The sequence below is a fragment of the Uloborus diversus genome, chromosome 3 (genome assembly GCF_026930045.1).
Source record: "Uloborus diversus isolate 005 chromosome 3, Udiv.v.3.1, whole genome shotgun sequence".
Taxonomy (NCBI): domain Eukaryota; kingdom Metazoa; phylum Arthropoda; class Arachnida; order Araneae; family Uloboridae; genus Uloborus; species Uloborus diversus.
In genome coordinates this window covers 11,625,264-11,638,566 of record NC_072733.1, presented here as the reverse complement: position 1 = coordinate 11,638,566, position 13,303 = coordinate 11,625,264, and positions in this window count along the sequence as shown.

Below are 13,303 nucleotides of genomic sequence, written 5' to 3'. Positions count from 1 at the left end.
TTTTATTAGCAATCTTACAAAATCGGAGAAATGACAAGAAGTCAGATTTCGGTTCACCTTGGTTTGAGCTAAAATTACTTTTGTCTTTTTATAATTACGGGTTGGACCATCTCGAATCTCGTTGCTAGAAACAGCATTAGGAAATTACTTTCCTAAATTGCTTTTATGAGCCATTACATGTTTAACTAAAACCGCCGATTATATTATGCTTTTTAAATAATACCACGCATTATAATCATTCGCATCAAATTCGGATTTAAAACAAATTCTCTTTTTTTGATTACAAAAAAGCCTCTAGAACAATTACTGTGTTTGTCCACTGGGTTAATTCAAATAACCAAATTTTTCCCAAAGAAAGTTCGAGTATGAACGGTTTGCTCATTAACGGGTATTTATATTCTCCTGTTTCTGTTTTATTTTTTAGATTGATACTTCGTTCATTTTATGTATTTAGAGCAAGTTTTCACGGAATAAATGGACCTTGCTTCGCTCGAGTCTCCAATTTATTTAATGCTGCGTCTTCCCACGTAGTGCGATATATTTTTTATATTTTTGTGTGCGATGACTCAAACTTCTGCCGACGTTCTGCGAAATTAAAAACGCGCAATTCCATTTTACATCAAAAGACTTTCTATTCATTCCAAAATTAACCTGTAACATAGGTGCAATACATTTATCAAACATATTCACATCATGTTTCTAGTCATAAGGTTGGATATTTACATTTCTATGAGGCTAATTTGCTGAATGATTATATAAGCAATCCAATAGGTTCATATTAGAAAAAGCAAAAAGTTCCATTACTTTTAATTTGTCATTATTCGATTTACTAAACAACGATCTATACGATGGACCAGCCAAACCCCATCCGTCTTTCTTAGGTTAATCCAGATAGACAAAAATCGTAAATATTTTTACTTTTTTTTTCAAAAAAAAAAATCGACCGTAAATCGCTTTTTGCCGCAACATAATCGGCTAAAAAGTATCGGATTACGGAAAAAAAGAAAACTTCAAAAAATCATGAATTGAGCTGGATAATCTCGATCTTTCTTTTTTTACATTCCTTTACTTGATAAGCCGTGACCTTGAAAGAAGCGTTTTCAATGTAGTGACGGTCCCTAAAATGTTTTTCGTTAATAACTCCTGTTCTACTGCACGGAATGCAGTGAAATTTCGTATCCTGGCTATATTTTGCGGTATTAACATAATTATGTAGCAAAAATTAGGGGTTTCTATTTGAAAATCAAGAGTTGGTGCTCATTTTGCTTTGTATATGGTCCCTTATCAAAATTTTACCTACGTAGTTTTAAAGAAGACTTCAAACCAAGTCGGATGACACCTTTCTTTCCTTTCTAGCATGTATTATGGCCGAATAATTAAAAGTGTTTCTTTTTTTTTCTATGACTGTACCTATTAGTTGGTGAGATTTTTCTAGTTTTCAAGTGTTTCTATGTCAAAACCTAGGAAGGTAATAAAGAACGTTACCTACCTTTACCATGTTGAACTTTATTAATCACTCGAGACGACAAGTGATGATTAAGTCTTAAGAAATTGGGGGGGGGGGGAAAGGGGGGGGGGTAAATGATTGGATTTAAAAAAATCTTTATACAGTTCCAAGCATATGAAAACGCGTAGTCTCAGACAACAATATGCCGGATCAAGTTTTCAATGTTTTTTCTAGGTCAACATGAGATGGCCCATAGTTGTACCCGCAAGGGGTACATGTATGGGCCCCACGGGGAAAAAATTCCCCTTCCTCTTTTTTCCAAACTAATTTTTTTTTAAACATTTCATTCGAAAGACGAGATGTATAGCTACCATTGCTAAAGTCCTCAAATTTCTAAATCAAAGATGTACACGGAATTTTCATTGAAAACATCGAAAAGTGGCCTGCAGTTGGACCATTTTGCGGTACTGTTTCATCGTGAACTTTAAGTTAGAAACTTTAGAGTGGGCAGAATCAATTTTTTTAATGAATAACTTATATTTTATTTTGAAAAAAAATCTAAAGAAAACAGCTAAAGAGTAAATAGCTAAAAGTAGATAGCAAAAATATGTCATTTTTCAAACGAATGTCCTTAAACCACAACGGATTTTGCAAAATGCTTATAAACTTTTCGATTACAGTTCTATCGAATGAGATTTCTTGCATTTTGGCTACTGGTTCTTCATTTAACTCATAATATCTTTTTCAAGGAGATATAAGACAAAAAGGTGTAACTAGAAAATGAGGAGATGATGAACACTTTCAGTTATGAACATTTTTGATGACATTCGGAACTTAACATGATTTTTATCGACAAACAGGGGTGTGCACATGAATTTTGTGGCTCGTCACAAATGACATTTACGGCCCCCCCTCCATATTGTTTACCCCACGTCCCTACATACATTTCACCCCTCATTTAAAAAATCTCGGTCCCCTTTCAGGCTCGGGCCCAGCCAACATTTATACCTTCTCACTGCCTCCACCCGTGCACGCGCTCTTGTTGACAAATAATTCTCAATGGTAATTAATTTTCAATGGTAATATTTCTTTTTAAATATTCGAAACATTCTAGTTCGAACTAATTCAAGGAAGAAATGTTTCATTTTTCTTTCGTTTTGACTTTATAAAATGTACAGTTTTGTTTTTGATTCATTAGTAATTACATCCATTTATATCAAATATTATATTTCCTGATTACCAAACTTTTCATACGAAGTTAAATCATTTAAAAAACACACGTTTTTGAAATTCACAAATCTTAAGGATGCTTAAGGTAGGGCGGGGTTAGTTGAGCATAAGGACAAGTTGAGCGATCGATACATCTCGAAAACAATTCACCCCACGTGTAGGCATCAAACGGCAGAAAGGAAAGGTTATGGGAGTGGAACTCATCGCGCGATCTTCTATTGCAGCTCGACAAATTAATGCAAAACTATTACTGACACAAAAAACTTGACACTTGTGCGACCAATACTCAAGGAGATATTCCAGTTCAAAGTTTTACGAAACCATCATAAAATGAGATTAGAACTTATCGCCCTTTCAGAAGAATGAGAGGTCATCAAAGTAAGAAAAACAAGATATTTATATTTTTCATTGTATTCAAAAATAAATGCAAATGTTACGCCCTGGTACCAAAAATACATTACAAAACCTAGAACAATTTGAAAAACCATACTCTATGCACACATATAATTTTAAACACTTGTTAACCGCTAAATTTTCCCCCAAAAGGTGTTATTGACGACGAGTGAAAAGTGGCGTAAGTCACAAAACGCTGCGTTTCATGTCTCGGAAAATACTGGTCGTACTAATTTAAAATTTTTTGTGTTGGAATTATTTTTCAATGGATATTATTTCCCTAAACAACTAATTCGCGAAAAATTTTTCACCCAAAAATCGGCCTTAAATTCCATTTTGCTCACCCTCGAATGAATGCTGAGTTTTTTTTCAGCCCGACAACACGTGGATATGTGCCTAGGAACGTACAGACACCCTAAATATTCATTATGACGATCCCCGAGTTAATTACAACGAGTTTTCTCGTGACGTCTGTATGTACGTATATATATGTGTATGTGTGTATGTATGTCTGTATGTCGCATAACTCAAGAACGGAATGTCCTAGAAAGTTGAAATTTGGTACGTAGATTGCTAGTGGGGTCCAGTTAATCACCTTCTCTTTTGGTTGCATTCGGATGCTCCAAAGGGGGTCTTTTGTCCCTTTTTGGGGGAAAATCATTGTTAATTTCGATATAAACTTAAGTGATGTTATAATTTGGCGGACACTTGGCGATATATCGCCAGTCTTTTGGTCGCCAACTTGGCGACAAATTTGGCGATTTTTTTTTAAAATCTGGTTTTAATTTGGCCACTGTTGGTGATATTTAGAGATTAAACTGTTGAATTATATTAAAACTGTTAATGATGAGAAAATGATATTAAATTGGAGTAAAAGGAAATCGTGTGATGCGCACGTCAGTTCGTTTGACTTATTTTTATTTTTACTTCAAACTTTCAATATCTTAATTCTGAATCTGATTTTGAACTTTTGCTATGTTAATTATACATCTAGGACTAACGGTTGCGAAAATAAAGGTCTTGCAAATCAAAACGGAACACCCTGTATATAGCTTTACATAAATTTTTGGAACTAAAGCTACAAAATTACCAATAATAATTACGAACATTTCTGAAAAAGAAAGTACGTTCCAAAAAATATGTAACGTGTCGACCATACACACATATACACTCAAAATGATAAGAATAGTAATTCAGCCGTTAAATTTCCAATTGCAGCAGGACTTCCCTTTTTAAAGAAAAAATACTGAGATTTACAAAAATTTTCTAGATCTTTTCTTCGTTTTTGCTGCAGAGTATGAGATATTACTCCGAAAAATCTTTCACAGCCAAAGTAGTGGAAACTGAAATCGGAATTCTACAAATATTACGCCTTGCAGAATATCAAGAAAAAATAGAGAAACTCAAAGAATAAATGGATTTAGCACAAATGTGTTATGGAAATTTTTTACTATTCAAAAGAATGGCTAAATTCCGCTGCGGTACGCATATAACCTTTTCAAACTCTAAATATAAGCTTCAACATACATCACTCTAATACGGTATGTGTTTGGATAGAATATTTCGTTTGAACTTATACCTAAGAAAAATGTGTCGCATAAGCGTAATAGCTGTTTTTTTTTTTTTCCAAAAAGTAAATGTTGCGTATTATATTTGTTTCTGTTTTTGTATTGTATTCCGTGGTTGGACTTGTAACAAAATCGACAAATTACAATATACACTTCAAACAGAATTATAAAAATATTTTTCACGAAGACTTGCTTGAAGTGTGTTTATTCACTTGTAAAAATACATCTTATATGTTCATTGTTGGACCACCTATAAAATATTTTTAATTAAAAGAAAAAGTGCAAGAAAATTAATACAAGACAAATATATTTTCAGTTTTTACCAATTTCCTAACTGTCTATAAGAAGGTTTTTAATATTATTTAATAGCGACATTAATTACTCAGAATTTTAAAAGAAAAATCATACATGTAAAAGAAAAATACGTAATTTTCTCTAAAATTTTGGAGTAAATAAAAAAAAAATCAAACGAGATATTACTTATTTCGTTCTTTAGGCCGCATTATTTACTTTTTGGTATTTGTGTAGAACCTACCGTACCTATGCTAGTGCGTGTATATGAGTATCGAGCAAGAAATTTTACCAGAAAATTAGCTAATTTCTTATCTCCTTCTCCGATGAGTACCATTTGTTGTAGTTTTATTTGAATAACAGTTATATCATCAAAAAAAAAAAAAAAAGAGCCAATCTTCGCAGAATTTTCAGAACATTAAAATTGCCAGTAACGGGGAAATGACATTAAATTGGAGTAAAAGGAAGTCATGTGATGCACACACATCAGCTCGTTTTTTTTTTTTTTTTTTTTTTAATTTCCGAAACTATAATATTAAGCAAAAGTGAATAAAATTGAAAAAAATAATAATGTAAATTTACCATACAAGCAAGTGATAAACAGAGAACTAAAATAAATTAGTTCAGTTAAATAAAAAAGTTAACAGAACTTGTTTTTATTTGCTGTTCTGTGTACTTGATTTTCTTCCTGCCAAAAAAAAAAAATGTTCTTTGTACTGTCGAAATACGATTATGCTATTTTCATTGAAATGAAGTCTGAAATCATAATAATAATCTGCATATTAATTAACAATAAATTATAAGGAGCATAATCAAACGCCTATTACCATCTGTGCACAAGTTAGCGTCAGTTTTTAAGCGTTTAATGCTATGTTTTGAAAGATTCAGCGACATCTTCAGCACAAATAAAGCAAAAATTTATTGATGGAAAGTACGTTGCAACAGCAAGCACGTTTCCCAGTATAACTAATTTTAACGACTCTATTATGCGAGAATGGAACGGGAGTGGATATTAATTATTTCATGCAATTTAAATATTTATTCTTTGGAAGCTTTGCTCATCAAATTCACGTGTTGAAGAAGAAAGGCCTATAAATTTAAGTTAATGTGTGCCTAAACGACTTTCTTAAATTTTAAAATGTGTATAGAAATGACATAAAATAATCAAGACATACTTTATTCAAGTTTATATTGAATAATGTTCCGATTTTTAACGGTGCTTTAATCATTAATTGTCATTTAAAACATCTATTAAGCAAGATACTTTGCTTGACAATTCCTAAGGAACAATAACGTTTTTTGGAATAGTTAAGAATAGATAATGTTTAAAGAAACAGAACGAAACATATAGTTAGTAGGGAGGATGTGCCTTTATTATAAGTACAAAATAATACAGATATTACTACATCAATGAAGTGAAAACTTAAAATAAAAAAATAATCCTACTTAGATGATTTTCATACAACCATAAGAAAATGATCTAGGCCAGATTGATGGAGACATGAGTACCTTAATATGATGTATGATTACCAGGAACACTAAAGCACAATTTACATCTGTTTTCCATACTCCCCATTAATCATTAGGAGTGCTTAGGGGATGTTTTCCTACTCCTCTCTCAATGCGGATTTGAGTTCTTGTACTGTTCTGGGAAAGGACGGTTCTTCGCGCAACACGTCTGCAAAGAGCCTCCCAGGCGAGTTGACTTGGATTTAAGTCGGGAAAGTAAGCAGGCTACTGCATACGGAGAATGTTTTCACTTTGCAGTGTGTCTGACACTTCAATGATCCAATGTGGCCGTGTATCGTCGTGCGTAAAGGAAAGTCTGGACCTACAACCCCCCTAAAAAGACGAACATGGTCCAGCATAACATATCTGCAATACATTTGCGACGTATCGTTTTCTTTTTCAAAAATGGAAAGCGGTGTTCTGCCAATGTGCATTATGCTTGCCCACACCATGACGACTGGGCCGTACCGATCACGTTCGCAAATAAATCTTTGTGCATAACGTTTTCCACGCTCTCTCCACAGTAGTTGGTGACCAGAATCACTTGTCCCTCTGAAACGAGATTCGTCAGAGAACATCACTCTAGATCAATTTTGACGACCCCACCAACATGTTCCTTACACCAGCGTAATCTCACTCGACGATGGCGTGGTTGAACTTGGATGCAATGTGCGGGCTTCCGTACATACAAACCGACATTTTTTACTCCCGTGAGATGGTTCTTGCAGAAACATGCGTATCGGTAGCGGTTGTTAGATTTGCAGCTATCTGTCCAGGAGTGAAATTTCTGTTCCTTTTTGCCATAAGGGCTACATAACAATCCTCTGAAAGTGTGGTGCTTCTACCACGACCCCCGGCATGCTTTTGCAAAACATTTCCACCTTCAGCGTCCTTCTTTAATCGGGAGATGGCACTTTTTGGTACACCTATTGCAGCAGCCACAGTGGTGACACTGTGACCTGCTTCTAGTCGTCTAACCGCTCTTCCACGATCATACTCAAATGAAGTCTTGCTGACATTTTACTCTTAAGCATTTCAAGAACCAAACAGAATTTCAGAGATAAACTTTTCATCATACAGCAATATTTTTGTTAAATACCAAACTGCGTGAATTTTCGTACGAAACAGGAGCGTGTATGAACTGTCTTCTATACAGATAACGAGTCTTGGTCTACCACGCCATCTGAACTTGAATTTATTTTCATTGACCAGGTGGTCGAGGTACAAATTTCCATAAATCACTTGTTCCTTAGCAATTGTCAAGCACTGTAGTTCAAATTAATTTCATTATTTTTAATTATTTCAGAAATGTATCACTGCACGCTAATTTCAGTTATTTTCGTTATTTTTGCAATTTATTGACATAATTAATGCCCAATTAGCAAAACAATGATGTAATATAACATAACTAAAAAGTTATTAAACTATTCAACTGTTTAAATTAAAAAAAAAATATTGCAGTTATTTTACTTATTTCAACATCTCAACTAAAGATTACCTTTTCTGGTTGGAATATATCTGATTTACCCATTTTGAATGCTATTTATATAGCTTAATTGTTACGTTAGTGTTTTGATGAACTGTACGCCGTGATGAATATCTTTTTTGTATAAAATGCATTATAATCTATGTCTGCACAAGTTCACAAAAAGAAATATTTTGTTGATGTTTAAACAATCGATTAATACGGTAAAAAGATCTATATTTTTTAGGTGCACGTGTGCATTTCTAAAGATAAGAAAAAAAAAAGCTATCAAAAAGAAGCTACGATTGAAAAAAATAAATAACAAAATAAATAAATAACAAAACAATAATGGCAAAGTATTTTATACCGATTTTTCCGAATCAATGCTACCTCCTATATACTAAAAATGTTGGTAAAAAAACTCGTTTTTAATTGCAAGAAAACTGTTTACTATTATTGAAAAAAAAAATCTGTGTGTTTGAAAAGAATAGGTCAGGATTACTTTATACATGTTGAGAAGAGTGGAAGAAAATAACAAAATATTTGTCATTGTATATTTCTAGTAAAGTTTATGTACTTACGTAAAAAACAATCAATTTGCAAAAGTATAAATGCAATGGAATTGAAAAATGTGTTGTAAAACACAAAAGTTAAGTACGTTGAATTTACGACAGAGAAAATCATAAATTGAGCGCTATCAGTTTATATCAATTCGGTAGTTCAAACCGCCCAAAGACTTATTTAACTGAATTTTTACTTTTGTATACTCTGAATTCAGTAATGCAATTTGTTATCGTAAGTAAATTGTTTATAAATTTTGTTCGTCATAAAATCATCCTTGGGCTAGTTTTTTTTTTTTTTTTAATATTTCCGCTTTCAGGGCTTTCCAAAATATTTCATACAAAAGATTTTTCATCCTTGAGATGCAAATAATATTTACGTAAATATAAGCAATATTTTAAACAATTATATAGGATCAGAAACAGGTTTTTGGATAAAAACGGTAAAATGTTTTCTCCTGACTAAACCCCTGCTTTTTGAAAAAAAACTATTTATTATAAATTTCACACTATTTGATTAGTCCAATTGAGTATAAACTTTTAGTGCATTAATATTTGCAGGCATTTTATAGCGCACGTTATATTACAGTAAAAGCGGGAAAAAGCTCTTAAAATGCACAAGGTTAAAATAAATGGCAGACACAAGTTTTTGGTTTTCAAGAAATCCCTTTTTCATTTCCTATCGTTGTCCTTTATTTTATAAAGTATTAAACTCCAAATAAAGTTATGGTTGCAGCCATATATAAAAAATATAGACCTTTTTATTTCAAAGTTGTTTGATATTTCTAAGTAAATATAAACATCACACTTCAGTCAGCTTTGGACTGTTTTTTGGCTTAAATGACAAATTACGAGGACCGTTCAGTAAAGAATGAACTTAAACTACCGAAAAAAAAAACTTTGAGTACGAATCCTCCAAAAATTCTTGTCTTTTTCAAAATAGTCCCGATTGCAAGCAATGCACTATTCAAAATCACCTCCTAAGCTCTCACCACTGCCTTTGAAGGTGAGGAATACCCCTACGGCGGAATGTTCATTAGAATTTGGAAGCAGGAAAAATGACAAGGAGATTAATGATTAATCTGCTGCACGGAGAACGGGGTACAGCAAAAACGCGTCCTCATATGCATTATTTTCGTAGGGCATGAGTCATATTAGAATCCTTTGCGCACAAGCACGTTTCATTTGCAATTTTTCTTTGAACCAAATAAACTATTCATTTTTCCAATAGTTGTCTTTACGTGGCTCGATGATATTATCCCACTATTACAGCAGCAGTGCTGATGTTTCATCCAGTACAGAAGTTACATGAGTAGGGGAGCTAGGGGCTTGATGTAACAGGGGTAAGTAGTAACAGTGCTTTTTCACTAAGAATTTAAACTTGATTAACCTATTTTTTTGACTCAATCTTACTGTTATAATGTACCGCGTCACGCCATCACCGCCAGTGTCCCGCCAGGCGATGCAGTGAGTGGGTGTTGGCAGGTAACGTATTTTTTGACCTTCGTAAATTTTTGGTTAGCTTTATTATTTTTGACTAAATAGAACTTTCAATTTTTTATTTCGTATTAACATTTATCTATGTATGATGTATTATCATAGTTTTCAAGACTACGAAATTGTTTAAATAGTTAACACGCTAAATATGAAAAACTATGGTTTGGGGTTAATTGTAACAAAATTTCGGGGCATGTTGTAACATGTACAACTTGCCCCATATTGCTGTATGTTATTTGTAATGCAATATACCTTCTGGTGTTTGGCCTTTAAATGTAGATATTTTCAAAGACCGTGATTTTGCGCCCTCTTTTGTCACTGATTGTCCAGATTCCACTGAACAATCAGAAAATTATCTGCCTTTTTACATGTCTGTTAATACATAACATTTTAACAATTGTTTCAGTGGGACTGACGTAATCAAAACAACCAACCGTGTAATTGATTGCTCCATTCGGACATAACTTTATCTATCGTCTGCCTTTTTTTATTTTCTACAGCCTACGTTTTTAACTTTTTTCAGCATATGAAAGTTATTTCTTCAGTTATGTTAATTTATTGTATATCATTACCAGTCCCATATTTTGGTAAATTTAGGATGTTCGACTAATTATGTTTATTTTCTTGGCTCCATTCACATGGGTGAGTCTTCAGTTTATAATAACTCTCTTTTTCCTTCCTGTTTTTACTTTTGAAATACATTTTGTACAGTGAAAAGAAAATTAAAATTGTTTAAATTTCTTTGAATGCAACAGAGTTGAACAAAAAAGTTTGCTTTTAATGACTTTGACTAAAGCTTAGTTGGAATCGGATGACTTGGTATTAAATTAATGCATATTGGTATTTTTTAAGTCTTGATGCATTAGTTTCACGTAATTAACCAAGCAATATGTGCCATTTTATGTAAAAAGCTGATAATTATTGTACATAAATATTTCAGATGTAATCTATCAGATGTAATTCAGTTTTACGTGAGCACAGATTATAGTTGATGATGCATATATTTTCATCTTTTGTGGTTATTGAAAATACTCATAAGCTAGTGATAATAATAAAATGAGTAGTGATAATAGTAAAATGAAAAAATATTTTAAAATATTTTTTCACATGAAAAATTGGGCTTAAAACACAATTTAAATTATTATTGTGTTTTAAAACATACCATTCGCATCATTACTTCTCTACAATTGAGCTTGTGCTTTTCATTTTTAATCATATAAAAAAAATCGTTCTTTATAAAACGCCGAAATTTTGATCTCTAGTTGTCTTTAAACAGTTTAGATAAATTTTTAAGAATATTTTAAGTAGTGAGGGAAAATAGATAAAGCTCAACATTAACTCCAAAAGTCTAAAATAAAGTATTTTTCAAAAATTAAAAAAATAACTTTCGTAAAATTTTAAAATCAGGCTTATAGTATCAAAACCAAATCAGGTAAACAAATGTCAAAAATCCGGTTTGATTAGAAAAACATCTATTCATGAATAAATGTTGTCTCTCTAGTAAAATTTCAAAAAGCGGATTGAGCTCATTTTTGTACTAAGCGCCGCAAATATACTCCACCGAAACGGGACTAAGATTGAGCCGGCAGCAATAAAAACAAAATATAAAACCTTTAAACGCAATGTAAACAAATCTAGATATTGTCTTTTTGTTTGAGAAGAGATGACGTCATTACTTAGTTTTTTTATGTCCCGTGCTTTGCCTAATGTATAGATTTTTATTTATAGAAATATGTCAACTACGCAAAACATATCATTTTTCTCCCTACGTCTATAGTTTTTATATTTGTTTTTCTTTATTTTTTTCTTTTATAATTATTCTATCGCTTTCTCGCAAATATGTTTCCTTATAGTCAGATCTTTTTTGTTCCATTTCGGAGTCAAACTCGCTATTTGAATTATTATTTATTTATTTTATTTCTATCATTTTAAGTATTTCAGTATTAGCATTTAAATAACTAAGGATGTTTTTCTTGCAAATCCATTTCCCCCTACCTACTACCCTTTTTTGCCTACCCATGGGGTAAAATGGGTGTTAACGAGAAACATAAGTATTGCTCATTATATATTTAAAAAGGTGAAATAAATGAATCTAATGCTAATGTACAAATATTTTTGAAAAAAACTTAAAACATATTACACATTTGTACGTTTTTTTAGAATGAAAATTAGTGATATGTGAAAAAGCAGTACATTACCTACATACAGTGGCTCCCAAAAGTGTTCGTACACTTTGAAATTTTTTAGTAAAACCAAAATAACTCAAAACTGAATTCGAATATAAAGTCCAATATTTTTTCACATCATTCCTATGTCATTCTAAATATAACCCATTGGTTTTTTTTCAAAATATTGACGGATCTTCTTTTTGAAATGGATCAGAAAACGAAGAGACAGAGAAATAACGCGCCACAAAAGTCATCGTACACTCAAATATTTTCGAATAAATTCATGATTAAAATTATCATATGCCGTTTTATTAATATTTTTGCATTGTGTAGACCCTTATAAGTCATTTGGCTTTAATTTTTTGTTTATTTATTCCTTAATATATTGCTTATTACGGTAAAATGGCTGGTATTTGTAAAAAACCGCATACGCCATTCGAAATTTGATTTTTTCCCCTACAGTAGTGTTAAATTGGTTTGAAATGTCTCTAAATTATTTAATTTATTTGTTTGTATAGTAAAGTGCTTGATAAAATGCTTTAAAGAAAGGAATCGAACCGAAAACAAGGGAAGAAAAGGTCAACAGGCAAAGTTGACAAAACGTGATCGTAGATTTCAAGTTAAAAAATTTATGAAAAATACACATTTGAGTACTGTAAAAGTTTCTGCAGAGTTAAATGAAACATTTTACATTTAATTTTCACCTAAAATTGTTCGCCAAGTTCTTTGATTAGTTGGATTAAATACGACCTCTTCCCGCAGAAATTTTCTAGGTCGTGCGAAAAACAGAAAGCTTACGCTTTTCGTCCCAAAATCAATGATAAATAAGCTAAAAACAGTTTAGAATCATGTCTTACTTACAGATAAAAATTAATTCAACATTTTTGGTTAAATTGTTGTATAACTGTAAGTAGAAGAAAAAATTAGGAACTTAATCTTAAGAACTTAGTTGGATCAGTTAATCGGGACGGTGAAGGTGTTTTAGTGTGAGGGTGCATATCAGAATCAGGACTTGGTAGTTTGTAATTTTTTGATGAAATAATGAATCATGCTGTTTCTTTAAATATTTTAAAAACCAATTTTGAACTCTTAGCCGAAAATTTGGTTATTGGAAACAACTTTGTTTTTTATCATGATAACGATAAGAAGCACACGGTTTTCAACGTTTGCGTCTA